This window comes from Meles meles, chromosome 7, assembly GCF_922984935.1.
Source record: "Meles meles chromosome 7, mMelMel3.1 paternal haplotype, whole genome shotgun sequence".
NCBI lineage: Eukaryota > Metazoa > Chordata > Mammalia > Carnivora > Mustelidae > Meles > Meles meles.
In genome coordinates, this window is record NC_060072.1 from 374,012 (window position 1) to 397,301 (window position 23,290).

At 51.5% G+C, this 23,290-nt stretch overlaps 1 protein-coding gene and 1 pseudogene across 13 annotated transcripts in view; both read right to left on the reverse strand.

Annotated features, from left to right (window-relative positions):
• PPP6R2 (protein phosphatase 6 regulatory subunit 2) overlaps positions 1 to 20,939 on the reverse strand; it is a 77,276-nt gene extending 56,337 nt beyond the window's left edge. For all 13 annotated transcript variants that reach the window (XM_046010738.1, XM_046010737.1, XM_046010736.1 and 10 more), the window contains exon 1: positions 20,810 to 20,939. The gene's annotated coding sequence lies outside the window, so the exon portion shown is untranslated. The remainder of the gene's footprint in view (positions 1 to 20,809) is intronic.
• On the reverse strand, positions 8,290 to 8,390 carry LOC123947693 (annotated as a pseudogene).
• Positions 20,940 to 23,290: the final 2,351 nt, after the last annotated feature.

A 23,290-nucleotide genomic window follows, 5' to 3' on the forward strand; every position in this document is an offset into this window, starting at 1 on the left:
ACACAGAGAAGGCGGCACAGTCATGCTAGGTCGCACACGGGTGGCCAACTGAACTACAATTCACCCCATAGTAGCTACTGAACCAGCCTATCACCTTGGTCAGAACTGGCGCCCAAAAGGCGGGCCCCACACTCCTTGGTAGCTAGGGAGACAGTATGCGGCCTTACTGACTGGATGTCCCCACCTGACCCGACTCATCAACGCATCGCATCCCTGCATCGCATCCCTGCATTCGGCCGTTTTCTCCACCTCACTGACCCACCCTTGTACCTGGGCTTTGTTACCTGGGACTGGTTTCCTGGACTTGCTTTTAAGTAAGTTGGGGTGGGGGGTGCAGTTTAAGTTTGCTCTGGCTAAACAGGCCCTTACGTTACCATTTTCTGAAACAAGTTAAGTCTTCTTACCACTAACACTTCATAATTAAAATTATTACGTTGAATAGTTCAATACTGGCTTTTCAGCACTTCATACAGTTTTCTTTCTTTTTTTTTTTTATAGACTTTATTTATTTGACAGAGACATAGCAAGAGAAGGAACACAAGCAGGGGGAGCAGGAGAGGGAGAGGGAAGCAGGCTTCCAGCGGAGCAGGGAGCCCGATGTGGGGCTTGATTTTAGGACTCTAGGATCATGACCTGAGCCGAAGGCAGTCATTAACTGAGCCACCCAGGAGCCCCCATACACAGTTTTCAAAATAATGAAGTACTTCTGTAAGAGTGACTTTAGGCCCGTTTATTCTTTTTTTTTTTTTTTTTAAAGATTTCACCCATTCATTTGACAGGGAGAGAGATCACAAATAGGCAGAGAGGCAGGCAGAGAGAGAGGAGGAAGCAGGCTCCCTGCGGAGCAGAGAGCCCGATGGGGGGCTCGATCCCAGGACCCTGAGATCATGACCTGAGCCGAAGGCAGCGGCTTAATCCACTGAGCCACCCAGGCGCCCCAGGCCCGTTTATTCTGATTTTAAACTAATGTTCATTTGTTTGTATTTCTGTTCAACTGGGGGAAAGGGGATTTCTAACTTGCTATTGTTTATTTAATTTTTTTACTTATGTAAAATACGCACAGGCATCCAAAGTCCAAAGCACTTAAGAGGAGTCGCAGACCAACAGAACCGGTGGAGAGCGGTGGGGCTGCGAGCGAACAAAGACTCCGCCTGTCCTGCAGGCTGGGAGGTGTCCGGCGCTCCAACCTCGCAGCAAGGCGGAACCAAGGCCCTCTCCGAGCACCTGAGGCACACAGCAAAGACCGGGTAAGGCCTTGCCTGCAGGGTAAAAATTGACCAGAGAAAAGGCTACACCCAGACAGATCTACTCAAAGAGCAAAACCAAGACTGATGAGACCAAAATGATCTTCCAATAATCTATCTGCCAGAACAAGACTCAAGATCATAATCCAGATACCAATATATTAAAAAAAAAAAAAGTTGTGAGACATACAACGTAGCAGAAAATTTAACTATGATTTTTTTTTAAATTAAAAAGCCGCTTGCCTGGGTAGGTCCGTTAGTTAAGCATCTGACCGGCTCAGGTCGTGATCTCAGGAGCCCCGCCTCGCGCTCTTGCTGAGTAGGAGTCTGCTTCCGCCTCTCCTCCTAGTTGCTGCTCTCCCTGCTTCTGCTAGTGCTCACTCTCTCATTCTCTAGCAGATAAATAAATAAAATCTTAAAAAAAAAAAAAAGGCAGCTGGTGTGGAGGGGGCACCTGTGTCTGTTGAGCATCTGACTCTTGATCTTGACTCCGGTCGTGATCTCCAGTGCGTGGGATCGAGCCCTGCACGGGGCTGCACGCTCAGCAAGGAGTCGGCTTGTCCCTCTGTCTCTCTGCCCCAGCCCCGTTCAGGCTCTCCTCTCTTTCTCTCATAAAAAAAAAAAAAAAAAAAAAAAAGCTGCTGGGGCGCCTGGCTGGCTGGCGGAGTGCACTACTCTGATAGCCGATGCCGGGTGTAGAGATGACTGAAAAAATCCCAGTGGTGGGGGCGCCTGGGTGGCTCAGTGGGTTAAAGCCTCTGCCTTCGGCTCAGGTCATGATCCCAGGGTCCTGGGATCGAGCCCCGCATCGGGCTCTCTGCTCGGCAGGGAGCTTGCTTCCTCCTCTCTCTCTGCCTACTTGTGATCTCTGTCTGTCAAATAAATAAATAAAATCTTTAAAAAAAAAAATCTCAGGGGTGGCTCAGTCAGTGAAGCGGCTGACTCGTGGTTTTGGGTAAGGTCATGATCTCGTGGTGCTGAGATCGAGCCCTGTGCCTGGCTCTGCACTCAGTGCACAGTCTGCTGCGGACTCTGTCCCTCCAGCTCGCGCTCTCTGTCTCTCTCAAATAAGTGAGTAAAATCTTCGGATAAAAAAAAATCTTTGAAAAATAAAATCTTTAGAAAACATTTTTTTTAAAAAAAGCAACTATTAGACCACAGGATGTCTCAGATGGTAGAATTAGCAGAAACAGACCTTAAGCAGCTACAATAAATATGCTCAAAGACTTAGAGGAAAAGACAGTGATAATGCGTGAAAAAAATGGAGCCGCAGAAATAGAGATGGGAAAAAACGGACACTACGTGGAAAGACAAATGACTATTCTAGAACGGAGTGAAATATCGGATATAAAAACATGCACTGGAGACAAGAGAAAACTGGGAGAACGAAGACAATGTCAGTGAACCTAAGACAGAAACTACCCAATCTGACTGAAGAGGGGAAAAAAAAGTTTGCTTTGTTTTGTTAGAGGGGGGAGGGGAAGGAGAGAGGGAAAGAGAGAGAAAAAGGGAAAGAGAGAGGGAGAGGGAGACTCTTAAGCAGGCTCTCCACCCAAAAAAAAAAGTCTTTTAAAAAAGAGCAGAGCTGGGGCCCCTAGGTGGCTCAGGGGGTTAAGCATCGAGTCTTGATTCTACTTGGGTCACAATCTCCAGTCCTGAGACTCAGAAGGCATCTGCTTGGGATTTTCTCTCTACCCTACCCTCCCCCACTAATGCTTGTGCTCTTTCCAGTAAAAAAAAAAAAAAAAAAAAAAAATTAACAGAGCCAAGAAAGAAAGGAAGGAAGGAAGAAAGACCAGAGCATCGGTGACCCATGAGACCTAGTCATTGGTGGTGGCCCACCATATCTGTAACTGAAATCCCCAAGCAGTATGAGAGAACAGAGCATAAGAACACATGAAGAAACCACAACCAAATTTTTTCCAAAATTTGTAAGAAACTCATAAGAAAACACCTTAAAAAAGTCTCACCCCATCCCCATCCCTTCGTTCTGCTTCCCTCCTCTCAATCTAGCTATTTTTATTATTTTTCTGCTTTATTATTATTGCTTCGCTGCAAATATATACTTTTTTTCATATTCTTTCCAATATTTCTTGTACAAAACTACTATTCTGTATCTTGGTTTGTTTTCTAGTTTTGTTTTATTTTGTTTTTTCCATAAAACACTTCCTAGGGCACCTGGGTGGTTCAGCAGACTCTTGATTTCAGCTTAAGTCATGACTTCAGGGTCCTGAGATTAAAACCCACGTTGGGGGGCGCCTGGGTGGCTCAGTGGATTAAGCCGCTGCCTTCGGCTCAGGTCATGATCTCAGGGTCCTGGGATCGAGCCCTGCATCGGGCTCTCTGCTCCGCGGGGAGCCTGCTTCCTCCTCTCTCTCTGCCTGCCTCTCTGCCTGCCTCTCTGCCTACTTGTGATCTCTCTCTCTGTCAAATAAATAAATGAAATCTTTAAAAAAAAAAAAAAAAACCCACGTTGGGCTCTGCCCTCAGGACAAAGTTTGCTTGAGATTCTCTCTCCCTCTCCCTTTGCCCCTTTGCTAGCAAGCCCCCCCCCCAAATAAATAAATCTTAAAAAAAAAAAAAAGCCTCTTCCTTACTCCTTTTCTATTTTTTTAAAGATTTTATTTATTTGAGGGACGGAGGAGAGAGGGAGAGAATCTCAAGCAGACACCATGCTGAGCCAGGCCTTGATGCAGGGCTCGACCCTACAAGTCTGAGATCATGACCTGAGCCAAAATCAAGAGCCAGACACTCAACTGACTGAGCCACCCAGATGCCCACCTTACTCCTTTCTTTAAGTGAACATTATTACTCATTTAAAATATAGTATAAAGGAAAGCACACTAATCAAAAATGAAGAGCTCCCTAAATTTTCACAAAATAAACCCATTCGTGGGCCCAGGTGGCTCAGTCAGTCAGATGTCTGCCTTGGGCTCAGGTCATGATCCCAGGATCCTGGGACCAAGTCCCACATCAGGTTCCCCACACAGCAGGGAGTCTCCCTTTCCCTCTACCCTTTCCCCCTGCTTGTGATCTCCCAATCTCTTTCTCTCAAATAAACAAATAAAATCTTTTAAAAATAATAATAATAGGGACGCCTGGGTGGCTCAGTGGGTTAAAGGCTCTGCCTTTGGCTCGGGTCATGATGTCAGGGTCCTGGGATGGAGCCCCACGTCAGGCTCTCTGCTTGGTGGGGAGTCTGCTTCCTCCTCTCTCTCTCTGCCTGCCTCTCTGCCTACTTGTGATCTCTGTCTGTCAAATAAACAAATAATATAAATAAATAAATACATCATCATAATAATAATAAAAATAAACCCATTCATGCAGCCACACCATCCAGTTTAAGAAACTGGATTACCGGGGCGCCTGGGTGGCTCAGTGGTTTAAGCCGCTGCCTTCGGCTCAGGTCATGATCTCAGGGTCCTGGGATCAAGTCCCACATCGGGCTCTCTGCTCGGCAGGGAGCCTGCTTCTCTCTCACTCTCTCTGCCTGCCTCTCTGCCTACTTATGATCTCTCTCTGTCAAATAAATAAAATCTTTTAAAAAAGAAACTGGATTACCAGCACCCAGAAGTACCCCTCATGTCCCCAATGGTGCCAACCACTGTCCTGACCTGAATCGTATCACCCTAGATTCACGCCCCTTGTGATAAATGCACAGCACTCCTTCATACTGACTTACCCCTAGTGACGGACATGTTGTTGTTGTTTTTTAAAGATTTTATTTATTTATTTGACAGACAGAGATCACAGTAGGCAGAGAGGGAGGCAGAGAGAGAGGGGAAGCAGGCTCCCTGCTGAGCAGAGAGCCCGATGCGGGCTCAATCCCAGGACCCTGGGATCATGACCTGAGCCGAAGGCAGAGGCTTAACACACTGAGCCATCCACAAGCCCCTGCAGTGTTTTTGCTATAACAAATAATTCTGCAATGCACAGTCTTTTGCAAAATCACTTCCTATTTCTGCCAACATATCTTTAAGACAGATTCCTAGATGTGGGATTGCTGGGCCAAAGGGCAAATCCACATACAACCCCTGGAGGATACAAGCCCCTCCAGAGGCACCCACCATTCTGCGTTTCTACTGGCAAGAGCGCAGTTTCAACACAGCTTTGTCTAAGAAATTCTGTCCAGTTAAAATTCTGGATTTCTGGGGCGCCTGGGTGGCTCAGTGGTTAAAGCCTCTGCCTTCGGCTCAGGTCATGATCCCGGGGTCCTGGGATCAAGCCCCACATCGGGCTCTCTGCTCAACGGGGAGCCTGCCTCCTCCTCTCTCTCTGCCTGCCTCTCTGCCTACCTGTGATCTGTCAAATAAACAAATAAAAAAATCTTTAAAAAAAAAAAAAATTCTGGATTTCTGCCAATATGTAAAATGATCGACTGTCCCAGTCTAAGAACTGAGAGATTTCCCAAAACAGAGGTCTCTCAATGTCAAAACCAGAAGCGTCCTGGGCAAAGCAGGACTGGGGCCACGCTACCAATATGGTGGGAGTGCTGTCTCCGTAGAGCTTCGACTAGGGTTTTTATTACAATGAATAGTAACATCTGTTCAGTTACATAAAGTCCATTTTTGTTTATTTTCCAACATCTATTCCCATCCTTTCCCCATTTTTCTCTATCAGGTTATTTTCTTTTTCTTCTCAGTTTCTATGACTTATTTTATGTTTATTATTATTATTACTATTATTATTATTTTTAGTAACTGCTACACCCAATGTGGGGCTCAAATTCACAATCCCGAGATCAAGAGTAGCAGGCGCCCCTCTATGAATTCTTTTGTACGTTCTTAGTTAAATCCCAGGTAGCTAGCATATGTGTGCTTCAGGTGCACAGTTCTCTCAACTATTAGAGAGAAAAGCTCTTTGCTATGACAGAAATTCAACATCTTTTTTTATTGCCATTTGTCTTTTGACTTTGCTTATGGTGATTTTTGTAATGCAGTTATGAATTAATCAATTTGATCAGTCTTCTTTTACTGTTGGAGGTTCTAAGTCATAGTTAGAAAAGCTTCCTCACTCCTAAGTCATAAAGAAACGGTCTTCTTTGAGCACTCGTATCGTTTAATTTCTCACCCTGTAATCCCTGGTCTATTTGGAGTAATTATTTCATTACTTGTTCGGACTACACAGGAGTTAAAGAGAGTAAGATAAAATACCCTAAGGTCCATGGTAAACAGGACGACCATCTACGCAAGAAACCTGTCTCCAGGAAAAGCCTATGTGAGCACACGCCACCACTCTGTACTGCCAGATTTGGGTTTTGTTTTCTTGAAACGTTTTCTCTCCAGTTTAATACTCCTGTCTGCTGGAAATAACAAGCCAAGGAGAAGCAGCTCTCCCATTTTCCAGCAGCTACTGGAGGAAGTCCTGTGAGGAAATGGAGGCGGAATGAAAACAATGTTTTAACACCTAAGCAGACATCACACACTAAGAATCAACCTATCTTATCAGAGAACTGAACCAAAATCTGAAGGAAGAAACTGCTATCTGGACAGACATCCCCAGCGTTCAATGACATAAGGATAGTCAACACCCCCTCCCCCAGGTCAAAGTGTCTTTTCACATCTTCTTGATAAAGAAAAGTTCTGAAATGAAATGTATATAAAATGGAAAGAGAATGTTTTCAAATTCAGGTCTCCTGTGGCCATTACATTAAAATCCATCAGATCACACCTGTTCCCTTTTCCTACTTAAAAAAAGTTGTACCTAAACCTAATCACCTTGTCAATCTCTTCACTGGAAATGTGAGAGAAAGGAACAAGTTAAATGATACAAAAAGAGCAACTAGTGAAATCCAGAATGTGGGAGCTTAGGGGACAAATAACCAAATTTCTCCAACCAACCAATGACACAGAAATGGCATCAGCCCTAAGAACAAAGGATTTAAGAGAGACATTCAATAAAGTGAGACACTTTAACTTCGATTCAAACCAACCAACTACAGAAGGTACGTTCTTAGGCCGAGCATAGATCAGAGATCAGCAGGCATGTAAAATGGCATGATTTCACAATTTCTACAATTTGCTTTTAAATATACCAGGGGAAAAAAAAAAAGATTAGGAGGAGTAGAGAGGCAAACAAGATCGGCAAAATGTCACCACTATTGGAACTATAGGAGTCAACGGCAGGGCTGCCCCAAGATGGGCCACTTTGTCATAAAGATTATTCTGAGTTAAAAAGCCATCAAAACCCAGTAAATCCAGGAAAAGCTCTTTACCTCCCCCTCAACTGCCTAAAAAGAATTTAGGAGGAGTGCCTCCAAGAAGAATGCTCTCACCATAGATAACTACATCATACTACGAAGGAGGTAAGGCAGATGAGAAGTCTAGCAAGGCCTGTCTGACCCAAGTCCTCTCTGCATCCCTGAGTGGCAGCAAACATTTGTTTACTAAACATTTGCTCTTTTTCACCTTCCTGTGAATTGCATTGAGCCCCAGACCCCCACCCCTCACCTCAGTTCAGAATGAGAATATATACGATTTTGCCTATCTTTGGAATTTCCATATCTGTTTGGATTCCCCATACATACAAAATTAAGTTTCATTTTCTCCTGTTAATCTGTCTCCGGTCAATTTGATTCTTAGTCTGGCTGGACCTTGACTGGGACAGGACATTCTTGCTCCCAGACAAAGCCGAGTAATGGGCACCTAGAATTTGTTGTGTGATCATCTCTATCTGTGGCTACGTTTCGGTGTGTAATGACCCATCAGAAGACTCACACCTGGAGTCTTGGTCTCATTCGAAGCGTCTCAGGGGACCTTAAAAGGAGAACACCAAATCGCAGAGAAGACAGCTACTGCCCTTGCTACACAGACCAGTCTCTGTCAAGTGTCCAAAGGTGGGACTTCCCCCGGATCTGGGAGGCCAGGTTCCTCCCGCTTAAGATGGAGAATGTCCAACCAGTCCCTGGAAACAGGGGTGTTTTGAAGGCTGTCTGGGACAAGTCACCCAGACTGCGTGGAGCTCCTTGGTGAATCAATCATAGGGAGGATTGTCATAGACCATCCCCAGGACACGAGACAGCAGAAGTGTCAGACAGCAGAGGAACGGGAGATGCGACTTCATGACAACAGGCAGTCGGGCTGTCTAATATTAAACTGACAGGAACACATAGTACAGTTGACCTCAGCCAAAAGGCCAAGAAGCAATCAGGTTGTCTAACAGCAGATGACTCAGCGAGCCTGGCTGGGTCGCCTAATGGAATCCCCACAACAGGTGCAAAGGCTAACAGAGCTGAGCTTCAGAGTCTGACCTTCTAAGAATGATATCCTCTTCTCCCTGAGCCAGGTAGAGGGCCATGGGCATCTATCCTCAATCACATCCTCAGCCTTGAAAAGGAAGGAGCGGCGGACACCTGCCACGATCTGGGGGAGCCCTGAGGACACGGTGCTGAGTGAAATCAGCCAGACACAGAAGGACAAGTCCTGTCTGGCCCCACTTTTAGGAGGCCCCCGCAGTGGTCAGACCCGGGGACAGAGTCGACGGTGGGGCCGAGAAGGGGGGTGCGGGGGGAGAGTGTGTGACGGGGACAGTTTCAGTTTGGGGAGACTGAAAAGTTCTGGATAAAGGCAGGGGTGATGAGGGCACAGCCAGGTGAATGTGCTTAGTGCCTCTGAAGTGCACACGTAAAAATTATTAAAATAGTAAGTTTTGGGGCGCCTGGGTGGCTCAGTGGGTTAGAGCCCCCACCTTTGGCTAGGTCATGATCTCAGGGTCCTGGGATCGAGCCCCGCATTGGGCTCTCTGCTCAGCGGGGAGCCTGCTTCCCCCTCTCCCTGCCTGCCTCTCTGCCTACTTGTGATCTCTGTCAAATAAATAAAATCTTTAAAAAAAATTAAAAAAACTTAAATTAGTTAACATTTGAAGATTTGCAGATTTCAGAAAATTTGGGTTTCTTGCCTTTCTTTTAGATACGGGCAGATGTGTCCCCTTGCCCTGTGTTCCTGCAGGGGTACAGGGGGCTGCCATGGATCTACCCCTGCTCCCAGGGCCGGCCTCGTGCTCCTGCTGCAGGCTTTGCTCCACCTGCTGTCGTCTCCGTCTGGCTGCTTCCTTCCCCTTAACACCTTCCCACTCTGTGGCCCTTCGCACCACAGCCCTTGTGCTAGGACATGGCCGAAGAGCTGGAAATCTGGAGACTGGGCTCGCTGCTGTAAGACAGCTCTTGGTCTGGAAGTGTAAGGTTCGGGGTATTAACTTCTGCGTAGAGCTGGCTTCCTTCCTTCCTTTCTTTTCTTTGAAGATTTTATTTATTTATTTGACAGAGAGAGATCACAAGTAGACAGAGAGGCAGGCAGAGGGGGAGGCAGGTTCCCCATGCGGGGCTCGATCCCAGGACCCCGGGATCATGACCTGAGACGAAGGCAGAGGCTTAACCCACTGAGCCACCCAGGCGCCCCCTAATTTAAATTTTTAATCCCATGTGGGCCAAGACTATGAAGAGTAAGGGCATCTTCAGCTGACGGTGTCTCTGCTGGAGAGCTGGCCTGCTCTGTGCTCCCCCGGCCCCAGCCTGGGAGCTGCGAGGATGAGATGGGACCCACACGGAGAGAGAGTATCCAGCTCCCATCTGGCCTTCCGTGAGAACTCAACAACTCGCAGCCAGCCTGACTGGCCCTGCCCCAGCAGCAGCCTGCTTAGGCGACCGCACAACCCTGGGGCTTCAAGCTTCCAGTTTCTCCCTGCTACTGACGGAGCTCAGCTGGTCTCCCACCAAAGTCTCGGAAAGGGCATCCGTACCGAGTCCCACCAGACACCTTGAACCAGAGCTGTCTGGCCCAAGCAGGTTCTCACCTTCTCCCGGTCTTCTCAAGAGCTCCCTCCTAGTTGTTGAGCGTGAAGAAGAGAAGACTCGAAGCAAGAGCTGAACACCTCTCTGCTCACTGCTAGTACTCGTGGCTACTCTGCCTGGTTAAGGACAGAGCCCGCTGGCGTCGTCAGCACATACCCTCCTCCCCCCTCCTGGACAGGACACACACAGAGCCCCAGTCAAAGAGCCCATCAGCACGGCAGACCTGAGCACAGAGGGTAGGGGAGGGTCTCTGGCATGAAATCCAGCTTCCAGCCCCGACTAGTCCTACAATCCTGGGCATGTGCCCCGTGTGTGTGCAACGCAAGTAAAAACGTGACTCGGTGACCAGGAGCTGTCACGACTGCCACCACTTGGTCCAGAGCAGTGGCCAACACCAGCCGCCCAGGGAGAAAAGGAGACACTAGAGATCTTCCTCCACTCACAGTAAGTGTCCGACACCTCGTGTAACGGACCGTGACCGCACTCAAGGGGAAAGACCACGTGGCTGTCAGGGTTCCGGCTGTCCATCTCGTGATGGCGGGCTGACTGGGAACTGTGGCCGCGGCCCGGCATCACGAGCGATCGCAGCACAGATCACCGGCCCACGGAAAAGATCAGATTCAAAATGCCAGGTACAGTTTCTGCAGAACACGTACCGCTTTCGCACCCCTGTAAAGGTGAAAAATCAAACGCTGAACCGTTGTTAAACTGGGGCCTGCCTCTCCAGGGAGCCAGAGACCTACCACAGCAAGGCCCGGCCATGCGTCTGCCACACGACAAATGACACCGGGCAGTGCCTGCACCGCATCGGCTCTTGCCACCACACTGCTGGGAGAACCGAGGGCGGGCAGGGCATACGCTGGGCCGGGACTCCCAGGACAGAGAAGGGGAGACACGCGGCTAACAAGTGCGTCTAACAGGTGGGATAAAGCCCAACAAGCGCCAGGCAGAAACCGCCGCGGTGGCCCGAGCGGAGCCCAAACCAGAGCACAAGACAGGGAAGCCAAGGAAGCCAGACTGCAGGGGGGCCCCTGCCAGGGGGAGAGGGAAGCAGCAGGGGCTGCCGCAGCAGGCAGTGGCCCGCCAGGCCCGGCCCGCACGGCGAGCAGCAGAGGCCTCAAGCGTTTCAGGACCGGCCACGGCCCCAGGTTAATGAGTGTCCGCTCCATGCTGGAGCCCCAGCCGACTGAGAGCCACGTCCATATGCTCAGTCTCCATGTGACACCAACTGGGCCCAGTCAATGCAGAAAGAGAAAGAAAAGGAGCTACAGAAAGGATTACGAAGGTGCAGGGAGAGGACACGAAGGTCCTAACCAGGACTGAGCCGAGAAAGGGTCATAGGGGGTCTCACAGGCTTGCAGGAAACGAGACCCTGAGGCGGGAAGGGCACGTCTTGGACAGGGGGCAGTCGGCGGGTTTCTCCTCGGGGAGCCGAGCCCTCTGGGACCCGCAGTGCTGCGGCCGCCAACCGCGCACCGGAAAGGGCGGCTCTCTCGTGCCTGAGTTCCGTCTCAGGGACAGAAGGGGGCCTCCGGGGCTGCCAGGTGGCAGTTACACGTGTAGTGTGGCCAGCAGCCCACAGAGAGGACACGGGCATCCTCTGCTCAGCCACAAATGGAGAGAGCGTGACCCGCAGCCCGCGACGGGGAGCCCGGCCTCCGGCAGACCCTGCAGCACTCTGCCAGACGACGTCGTGCCTTCGGGCCAGAGGACAGAGCGCGGGTTCCCTGTGCCCTGGGGCGTCCTGACAGACCGGACGAAAACGCCAGCCTCCCAGGGCGGATAGCAGTGCCGCCCGGGGCAGAGTTCAGCGCGCGGGAGCAGGGACACCGACGGACCCCGACGGGCCCTGTGCGGTAGCGCACGACGGTTACAAGCGACGGTGTCCTCAGCCCCGAGTCCGGCGGCCGGCTGCCGCCTGGCCCGCAGCCAGCCTCTCCACTGACTGCGCCAAAGCGTGGTGGTTAAGCTCCGGGTGTCCGCGTCCCTGGCCACGCAGCAGACGACGGCGCGGATCTGGCGGGGCAGCGCCAACAGCCAGCAAGACCGAGTGCGCAGCGCCGGGTCACGGTGGGGAGCGGGGCGGCTGCTGAGGCCGCTCCCGTGAGGAATCCCGGCTGGAGAGCCACTGGCTTCCCGGATTTGAAGACTTTATCTCTTCACTTGGGAGAGACCAGGGGAGGGGCAGTGAGGGAGGGACGTCCCGCTGAGCGGGCAGCCCGGACACCGGCGCACCCACACTGCGGTCGCCAACGTGGCGGCCCAGCAAACGGGGAGAGCGCTCACAACACACACACCAGATCACCACAACGTCCCTTAAACAGCATCGTTTTGTCGGTCACCTCTACGTCAGTAAAGCTGAAGGAACCACAAGCAGAAAGCAGCTGCTGCAAGGAGAAAGGGCCAAGACGCCAGCCGCTGTCCGGTCCTGGCGGGAGAGAACCTGGAGTTTCAGTTCAGCCAAATGAGAAAGGTTTTCCATTAAAACCCTAGAAAGGCCATACCTTAGAGGAATGAAAACCACGTTTCAGAACCCAAAGACTAGGTCTTAAAACTTAGGGCAAAAACAAACGACCCAGCCTACAGGCTACATGCTTCTGTAGGATCCAGATGATCTCCCAAACCTGTACCAGTCCGCCCGCACAGAACTCAACACTCTCTACAGGAGTGCTCGCTTCGGCAGCACATATACTAAAACACTCTCTACAGGAAGATAACCCGAAACGGAGTCTCCAGAATGTCCCAGCCATAATGTTCATCTTGTAATTAAAAATTACTAGACATGCGAGGCAGAAAACTGTCAAATGACCATATGTTCGAACTGGCAGATGAGGACTACAAAAACAGCAATTACAAATACATTAAGAGATTTGGGGAAAACATCAGAAGGAGTGAAGAAGAAATGAATATTACCAGAGAAACTCAAACTTGGCAAAAAAAAAAAAAAAAAAAAAAAGAAGTTGTTCTAGGACTGAAAAATACAGTATCTGAAATGAAAATGTTAATGGATGGGGCACCGGGGTGGCTCAGTGGGTGAAGCCTCTGCCTTCGGCTCAGGTCATGATCTCAGGGTCCTGGGATCGAGCCCCGCATCGGGCTCTCTGCTCGGCAGGGAGCCTGCTTCCTCCTCTCTCTCTGCCTGCCTCTCTGCCTGCTTGTGATCTCTGTCTGTCAAATAAATAAGATCTTTAGCCTCTGCCTTCTGCTCGGGTCATGATCCCAGAGTCCTGGGATCGAGTCCCACATCGGGCTCTCTGCTCAGCAGGGTGCCTGTTCCCCCCCCACCCCCGCCTGACTCTCTGCCTACTTGTGATCTCTATCAATCTCTGTCTGTCAAATAAATAAATAAAGTCTTTAAAAAATAAAAAATTAAAAAAAGAAAAATACAAAAGCACACCTAGAACATTATACTCAAAATGAAAGAGGAAAAAACTCTAATAAAAAAAAGTGTTTATAATAATAAACAGAGGCACCTGAGTGGTTCAGTCAGTCAGGTGGTCAGCTCTTGATCTGGGCTCAGGTCATGATTTCAGGGTCGTGGGGCAGAGCCCCACATGGGCTCCAGGCTCAACGGGAGAGAGGGAGTCTGCTTCAGATTCTCTCCCCCTCTCCCTCTGCCCTCCACACCCCCAACACACCCATGCACACTCTTTCTCACTCTTTCTCAGTGGTTGAGAATGTTGCTTTCTAGTCCTATTTTGGGGAATGTTTTTCCTTTTTTAATTATGAAAGGGTGTTGGATTTTGTCAAATGTCGTTTCTGCATCTGTTGAGATTATTTGATTTCTGTTCTTTATCCTGTCGGTATGGTGTGTTGTATTAACTGATTTTCAGGTGTTAAAGTAACTTTTCTGTCTTAGGATAAGTTCCCTTGGTGTGGTGTTATGTGGCTGGATTTGGTTTGCTAGTATTTTGTTGAGGTTTTCTTTATGCGTATTCATAAGAGAGCTATGACTGTCTTTTCACACGATGTCATTGGTTTTGGTAATACCAGCCCTTTAGATGAGTTGGGAAGTTGTTCTATCCTTTTTGAAGATTAGTTTTCCATATGGGCTCATTTTCCCTCAGCCTGAAGCACTTCCTTCAGCGTCCCTTATGCTGTGAGTGTGCTGGGGACAGAACCCCTCAGCTTTTGTCTGGAAAGCTCTTCGTTTTTATATCATTTTGTGTAACTTGATTTCGTCATGGTGAGAGTACTCTTCAGTCCTCATCCTCTGTTCTCCCCGTCTACCCACCACCTCCCTTCTGGTGACCCTCTTTGTTCTCTGTAGTGAAGGTGAGAACGTCTTTATTCTTTGGTTTTGAAGGATATTTTTGCTGAATATAGAATTCGGGGTTGATAGCTTTTCAGCACTTTGAAGAATTTGTGCTGTTGTCCCTTAGCATCTGTTGTTTCTTATGAGAAGTCTGTTATCCTTCTTAACCTTTTTTCCTACTGTGTTTGAGGTATTTTCATAAAAATTTTTAAAGATTATTTATTTTGGGGAAGGCTGCTTCTCCCTCTCCCACTCCCCTCTGCCTGGATTCCCTGTCTGTCAAATAAATAAAATCTTGGGCGCCTGGGTGGCTCAGTGGGTTGGGCCGCTGCCTTCGGCTCGGGTCATGATCTCAGGGTCCTGGGATAGAGTCCCACATCGGGCTCTCTGCTCAGCGGGGAGCCTGCTTCCCTCTCTCTCTCTCTGCCTGCCTCTCTATCTACTTGTGATCTCTCTCTCTGTCAAATAAATAAATAAATAATCTTTAAAAATAAAAAAAAATAAAAAAAATAATAAAAAATAAAAAAAAACAAATAAATAAAATCTTTAATAATAAATTTTAAAAATATATATATTGACCAGTTTTTTTTTATTTCACCCAAGTTAAAACTTTCTGTTCATCAACAGACACCATTAAGAGGATGCCTGGGTGGGGTGCCTGGGTGGCTCAGTGGGTTAAAGCCTCTGCCTTCGGCTCAGGTCATGATCCCAGGGTTCTGGGATCAAGCCCTGCATGGGGCTCTCTGCTCTGCAGGGAGCCTGCTTCCTGCCCCCCACCCCCCCGCTGCTTCCCTCTCTGCCTACTTGTGATCTCTCTGTGTCAAATAAATAAATAAAATCTCTAAAAAAAAAAAAAACCAGACAAGAGATACCTGGCTGGTTCAGTCAGTAGAGCGTATGACCCTTGATCTTGGGATCATGAATCAAGCCCCACGCTGTATGCAGAGATTACTTTTTTTTTAAGATTGTATGTATTTATTTGACAGAGAAAGATCACAAGTAGGCAGAGCGGCAGGCAGAGAGAGAGAGGAGGAAGCAGGCTCCCCGCTGAGCAGAGAGCCCAATTCGGGGCTTGACCCCAGGACCCTGGTATCATGACCTAAGCTGAAGGCAGAGGCTCAACCCACTGAGCCACCCAGGCTCCCCGTATGCAGAGATTACTTTTTAAGAAGTAAATAAAATCAGGACACCTGGGTGGGTCATTTGGTTAAGTGTCTGCCTTTGGCTTGGGTCTGATTCCACAGTCCTGGGATCAAGCCCCACATCAGGCTCTCTGCTCAGCAGGGAGACTGCTTCTCCCTCTGCCCTCAACCCCCAACTCATGCTTGTGTTCTCTCTGAAATAAATAAAATCTTGAAAAAAAAAAAGTTAATAAAATTTTTTAAAAATAGGGGGCACCTGGGTGGCTCAGTGGGTTAAGCTTCTGCCTTCGGCTCGGGTCATGATCTCAGGGTCCTGGGATCGAGCCCCGCATCGGGCTCTCTGCTCAGCAGGGAGCCTGCTTCCCTCTTTCTCTCTGCCTGCCTCTCTGCCTACTTGTGATCTCTCTCTGTCAAATAAATAAATAAAATCTTAAAAAAAAAAGGCAAACCATAAAATATAAAAAAATTTACTCCTTACACAGAAACACACACACACACACATCATAAAGGACTCGTAATCAATACATATATATTTTAACTCCTAAATGAACAATAAACAATCTGGGGCATCTGTGTGGCTGTCTGTTGGCCCTCGGGACTCTTGGGTTTCAGCTTGGGCCATGATCTCAAGGTCACCGAATCAGCCCGCAACAGACTCTGCAGTCAGAATAAGTCTGCTTAAGGCTCTCTCACTCCCTCTCCCTCTGCTCCTCCCCCCGACTAGAGCATGCTCTCTAAACAAATAAAAGTCTTTAAAAAACAAACAAGCCAATCAAGGGTGGATTAAAAACCTGACACTTCACAAGAAAAATATAGGGGCCAATCGGCATATAAAAAGTTGTCCACCAAGGGGCACCTGGGTAGCTCAGCAGTTAAGTATCTGCCTCTTGATTTCTGCTCAGGTCATGATCTTTTTTTTTTTTTTTTTAAAGATTTTATTTATTTATTTGACAAAGATGACAAGCAGGCAGAGAGGCAGGCAGAGAGAGAGGGGGGAAGCAGGCTCCCTGTTGAGCAGAGAGCCCGATGCGGGGCTTGATCCCAGGACCCTGGGATCATGACCCGAGCCGAAGGCAGAGGCTTTAACCCACTGAGCCACCCAGGCGCCCCATCAGGTCATGATCTTGAGGTCATGAGACCCAGCCCCATGTCAGGCCCAGGCTCAGCTCGGAGTCCACGTGGCCCTCTCCCTCCTTCTCTGCCCATCCCTCCAATGCACTTGGGAGCATGCACACGTTCTCTTACTCTCTAAAATAAAATAGGGCACCTGGGTGGCTCAGTGGGTTAAGCCGCTGCCTTCGGCTCAGGTCATGATCTCAGGGTCCTGGGATCAAGTCCCGCATCGGGCTCTCTGCTCAGTGGCGAGCCTGCTTCCCTCTCTCTCTGTCTGCCTGCCTCTCTGTCTACTTGTGATCTCTGTCAAATAAATAAATAAAATCTTTAAAAAATAAATAAGTAAATAAATAAAATAAAATAAAATCTTAAAAAAGCATTCACCAAAAATAAAACAAACAGTTGTTCACCGTCATTCATCAGAAAAATGCAAATTAAACCACAATGAGATATCACTACCACCTGAATAACTAAAATTAAAAAAAAAAAAAGACTGACAATACCAAGGGCTGGTGTGGATACAGAAAAACTGGAATTCTCATACATTACTGGTGGGGGGAGGGAGGCGAGAATTCTACCACTGAACCACCAATGCTGCACTACATTACTGGTGGGAATGTAAAGTGGTACCAGTTTGGAAAATGGTTTGGCAGTTTCTAAAAAAGTTAAACATATATCTATACTATGAACCAGCAATTCCACTCCTAAATATTTACCCAAAAGAAATACCACAAATCCACAAGACTTGAATAAGAATTTTGACTTTAGTCGTAATACCCCAAAAAGAGACAGCAACCCAAATATCAATAAGAAATTATATTTTCATGCAAATTAATACTACTCAAAAAGCAAAAAATACAGATACAAGCATTTTTTTTTTTTAAGATTTTTGTTTATTTATTTGAGAGAGCATACCAGCAGGGGGAGGGGCAAAGGGAGAAGGGATAAGCAGATTTCCCACTAAGGAGGGAACCTGATGTGGGGCTCGATCCCAGGATCCCGAGAGCATGACCTGAGCTGAAGGGAGATGCCTAACCGACTGAGCCACCCAAGCATCCCCAGATACAAGCATTTAAATCAATAAGCTTCAAGGGGCACCTGACTAGCTCAGTCAGTGGAGTGTGGAACTCTTCATCACAGACTCCATCTCCGTTGGACACAGAGATTACTTAAAAAGCAAGCAAGCGGGGCGCCTGGGTGGCTCAGTGGGTTAAGCCGCTGCCTTCGGCTCAGGTCATGATCTCAGGGTCCTGGGATCGAGTCCCGCATCGGGCTCTCTGCTCAGCGGGGAGCCTGCTTCCCTCTCTCTCTCTCTCTGCCTGCCTCTCTGCCTTGTTGTGATTTCTCTCTGTCAAAAAATAAATAAAATCTTTAAAAAAAAAAAAAAAAGCAAGCAAGCAAGTAAATAAATATATAAATAAAGAAATCTCAAGAGCATTGCATGTGCAAAGCACAAGACACAAAAGAGCATATACTTTACGATTTCATGTATATGGAGTCGGAGCACCTGCAGAATTAATCTGTAATGACAGGAATCAGAACAATGGTTGCCTGATTTGGAGGTTGGTTGCAGTAACTCAAGGGACACAAGGAAACTTTTAGGAATGACAGAAATGTTCTATATCTTGACATGAGTGATGGAGACACTGGTGTATACATTTGTCAAAATTCAGCAAACATATTTAAGATCTGCACATTTCACTGGGTGTAAAATATTCTTCGATAATTTTTAGTGGAGTATTTTTTTTAAGATTTTATTTATTTGAGAGAGAGCACAAGCTGTGGGGGCAGGCAGAGGGAGGAGAAGCAGACCCCTGCTGAGCAGGAAGTCCAACTCAGAGCTCGATCCCAAAACCCGGAATCACGACCTGAGCGGAAGGCAGACGCTTAACTGACTGAGCCACCCAGGAACCTTGTACTAATTTTAAAGAAATGAAAGGCTAAAAAAGTAAAGAAATAAAAGACGCTCTGTGTTAAGATATTGCTGTACCCAGATTTGACATGATTTCCAAAAAGTCAACGGCTGAGGATGCTTTAGGAATGGGTGCGAATGAGACTGACTTCATGCCGCGCCGGTATCGCCGGACTTTCACGTGGAGTTCAGACTTCCTGCGCGGGAGGTGCCCACAGGAGGCCAGAGTGAAGGGCACAAGCTCTGGAGTCTGAGCAGCTGAGCTGAGTCCTGGGTCTCCCATTCACTTACTGTGATCTTGGATACATTGTTAACTTGTGCCTCAGCGTCTTCATGTAAATAGGAACAGGAACATCGGCAGTTACTGTGTCACTGAGTTGTCTTAACCCACTGAGCCACCCAGGCACCCCCCTTTTCTAAGAGTGTTGATTTATTTATTTGACAGGCGGATCAGAAGTAGGCAGTGTCATTAAGCTGTTTTAGGAAGTAAAGGTTGAGGAGATGGACAGAAGGGGGCAGGGAAACATGTAAATGCTTACTGGTTTAGATGTCAAAATACAAAATTCAGCACTGGTTTTCACTCTCTGGTTCACAGAAAAATTCTGCACAAGTCGTGCACCCCCTTTCATCAAAATGTCTGTTACATCCCACAAGGATATAAGCATAGAAAAAGGTAAAGCACTTTGTTTAAAAAGAATTAATAAGATAATGTATGTGATGCACTTTACGAAGGGCCTGCGCTTCTTTCTAAATAAAGCTTTATTGGAACACACACGGGTGTACACAGAAATGCTTGGTGTGTCATCAGCGGCCATTCTAACTCAGAAATTTAAAACAGCGTTCCGAAAGTTAGCCTTTTTCCTTAACCGAAAGAAAAAGGAAGGGGAGGAGCTTCAGTCAGCCGCGTGCGATGTAAATCCTGAGTCAGTCACCTGTCTGTGTCTCATCTGTACCGTGGGCGGTCACCGCTCCCAGACCCAGAGGTCCTGCGAGGACGAAGTAATGCACACAAAGCATTCCGAGCTGCGGCACACAACAAACGGCCAGACGTTGCGCTGTGCCCTTACCAAGACTTCAAAATTACCCCGTGCTGAGGTCCTGTTCACCCGCACCCTGAGCTCTCCCGGGCTTCAGATTCTTCCGCCCAGACGGCTTCTTGCTTGACCCTTGGCCGTGTCCGCCGTCTGCCACCACTCGGAGCCAAAGGAAAACCTGACCTTCCACCCCAACCCAGACGGACCCGGCTCCCGCCAGCACCCCACCCTGCTTGCCCAGCTCAGTAAACGGTGCCCCAGGGCACCCATCTGCGCCACCAAGAAGCCGGGGCAGCACCCTGCGCCCTCCCCAGCACGCCTGCTTCCCAGCCATCCGCACGGCTGCGCTCGGCCTGCAAGCCTGGAAGCCGACGGCAAGGGGTGCGCACACCCGCACCTCACCCGCACCTCACCCCTCCGCCCGCGCCGCAGGGCCGACAGCCCACCCCGGCCACACGCGCGTCCCCTCCGGGCTCCGGCAGAAGCTGCACGCGCGGCGGCAGGCGCGGTCCCGGCGGAGGCCCTGCCCGCCCCCAGCCCTTCCCGCCGCTTGCGGAGCCGGGCTGACCGCCCCGGAGCGAGGGCGACTGCAAAGCACGGAACGAGGGGAAGAGGTAGCAGCTGAGCGTCGGGGAGGCCGCGGGAGCAGGTGACGCGCCGAGAAGGCCGCAGGGACAAGGCCGGTGGGCAGAGTGACGGGGACCGCGGGGGTGACGGCGCGGCGCAGCGGTCACGGCGGTGGACAAGGCCGACAGGCTGCAAGGACACCAAGCGGCTGAGGCGGCGGGAGGCGACCCGACAGGCCAGGGCCAGTGAGGGGCACGGGCAGGCGGCGCGGAGGCGGCGGGGCAGGCCGGGGCAGGCCGGGGCAGGCCGGGGCAGGGGGCTGCGCGCCGGCGGACCCGCAGCAGCAGAGCGCGGCCAGGGCGGGGCCGAGCGCGGACACCGGGAGGGACAGTCCCGCCGCAACAGGTAGGGAGGGCAGCGCCGGCGGCTGCGGCGCGTCCCGGGCGGGCGGAGGCGCGGGCCGTGGCAGGTGAGGAGGGCACGTGGGGGTCAGGGCCCGGAGGACACCCCCGCCGGGGGCGGAGGCTGACACTGCCTCGGGCGCGGGGAGGAGCTGGCCGGGGAGAGGGGACGGGGGACGCCGTGCGGGCGGGGACACCGCGGGGGACGCCGGGCGGGGACACTGACGAGGGGCACCGCTGAGGGGGCAGTGAGGTGGAGGACACGGACGGGGGAACGGACCCACAGCGGGGCGGTCACGACGCGGGCAGCGGCGGGCGCGGCCGGGAAGAGCCGCGCGGGCGGCCGCACTCACCTGCCCCGCGGGACGGGCGTCGCGGCGGCTCCTCGGAGGCCCGGGTGGAGGCCAGGGCGCGGGCGGAGGCGAAGCCCGGGCGGCCTGGGGCTAGCCGCACGCACATGGGCCCGGCCTGGCGCGGCGCCCACGGACACGGCGCCCACGGACACGGCGCCCACGGACACGGCGCGGGCCGGCCGGCGGCTCGGGACCGGCTCGGGACCGGCTCGGGCCGCGGGCGGCGCTGGGGTCGCTCCAAAATGGCGGCGGTAGCGGGAGCGCGCGCGCACGCCGGGGGCGGTGTTGGCGCGGGGGCGCGCGCCGGGGCGGGGCCGAGCCGGGGGGCGGGGCCGAGCCGGGGACGGGGCGGGGCCGAGCCGGGGACGGGGCGGGGCCGAGCCGGGGGGCGGGGCGGGGCCGAGCCGGGGGCGGGGCGGCCGCGCGGGGACAGCGGCCTGCGCGGCGGCGGCTGCGGGAGCGGTGCGGTGGCGCGGGCCCGCTCCTGTCGCCCGCTCCTCTGAGGCGCGACCGCGTTTCTCAGCGAACTCGGAAACTTGCTCCGGGCTTAGGCCACGGAGCTGCCGAGCCTGCAGAGGCCAGACGCGGCCGGAGGGGCCCACCCTGGGGCGGGCGTCCCCGCGGGTCGTGCGGGCGTGTCCTGCGCGAGGGCGTCCCCCGGGGACGTTTCCGGGGCTCGTCGGCGCTGCGGGGGCCCGGCCCAGGCCTGCGAATGCCCGCGCGGACCCGCTCCTCGTCCCCGGCGCCCGCGGGGGTTCGCAGCGGGTCGCGCGGGGGCGTCCGGGCGCCGCGGGTTCCGTCAAACCCGCCAACGCGGGGCGATCCGGGGCGCCCGGGGCGCTCGGTCGGGGAAGCGTCTGCCTGCGGCTCGAGTCACGGTGCCGGGGTCCCGGGTCGAGTCCCGGCGGGGCGCCTTGCTCCCTCTGCCCTTCCCTGCTCGTGCCCTCCCGCGCTCCGCCGGGCCCACGAGCAAGGCCTGCTGCAGGCCCGGAACGGAGAGAGACCGGATCCGTCGTTTGGCGGGTGGCGTGGAGTTGGGGAAGGGCTGGAGTGGGAGCCTCGGGAAAGTCTGAGCGAGGTCCTGCCCCCCCCACCCCCGGGTCCCGGGAAAGCCGACCCGGCGGCCGTGTGCCCACCGCGGTCCGTCCGCAGCGGGGCCCGCAGAGCGGCTGGAGCGCGGCCTCCTTCGGGGCGCCCTGCAGGTCCGGCACCCCTCGGGTCGCTTTAGAGCAGGATGTCTCCGGTCCTTTGAACACTTCTCCCCGCATCCTGCAGGGCACATGTCTGGCAAGTTCTGTAGGGTCAACTTCCAGGAATTAGGTTAAAAAAAAGCATCCACTGGGAGCCCGGGAGGCTCAGTGGGTTGAGCTTCCAACTCTGGGTTTGGGCTCAGGCGGCGATCTGTGGGTTGTGGATTGGGCCTTGTGTCCGCACTCAGTGCGGAGTCGGCCTCAGATTCTCTCTCCCTCTCCCTCCTACTCACTCTCTCTTAAAGGAATAAATAAAATCTATAGAAAAGGGGAAAGGAGCGCCTGGGTGGCTCAGTGGGTTAGGGCCTCTGCTTTCGGCTTGGGTCATGGTCCCAGGGTCCTGGGATGGAGCCCCGCATTGGGCTCTCTGCTCAGCAGGGAGCCTGCTTCCCTCTCTGTCTGCGTCTCTGCCTACTTGTGATCTCTGTCTGTCAAATAAATAAAATATTAAAAAAAATAAAAGGGGAAAAAAGCAATGGCCCTATAAGCAAGAAGAGCGGCACCCTGCATGTCCAGCAGGAAGGCCCCATACGGCAGGAGTTGGCGGTGCCATGGGTTGAGCTGCAGAATGGGGGCTCAGGGGCAGGGGACCGGATGCTAGAAATGTTCGCACTGGTTTTCCTGCGGTGGGAGTGCCCATAACCCTCTGCCTATCTTGGGCCACAGTGTCTGGGGTCAGCCTGGGCCCTTCCCTTAGATTGCACACTGATTTATCAGCAAATCCCTGCACTTCTAAATATGGGCAGCTCTCCACAACCACACGCTGGACAGAAACCAGTTTCTCTCACCTGACTCGTAACAGCAGCCTCCCAGCGAACTCCCTGCTTCTATTCTGACATTCTTGCTAGAGGCCTGCTTACACCAGCATAGCACCTAGAGAGATCCAGTGAAAACAAGCTCATCACGTCCCTCCCCCAGCTGCCCTCTCACACAGCCAGAAAGCCACGTCCTTGTTACTTACTAGGTCCTATGTGATCTTTTCCCATTTCCCCTACTCTGCCCCTTGTTCATTTGGCTCAGCTGTGATAACCTCCTGCCACAGCCCACTTGCCTACGCTTTCCTCTAGCTATTGCTACGCTTGTTAACTTCCTCCTAGATCCAACTGCCTTGTCCCCTTCTCAGTGAGGGCTTCCCTGACCTCTCTACTTCAAATCTCGAGCCTTCGTACGCCCATGTACATGTGTCCATGCACGCGCGCATACCTCATAGCCTTTCCCTGCTTGGTTTCTT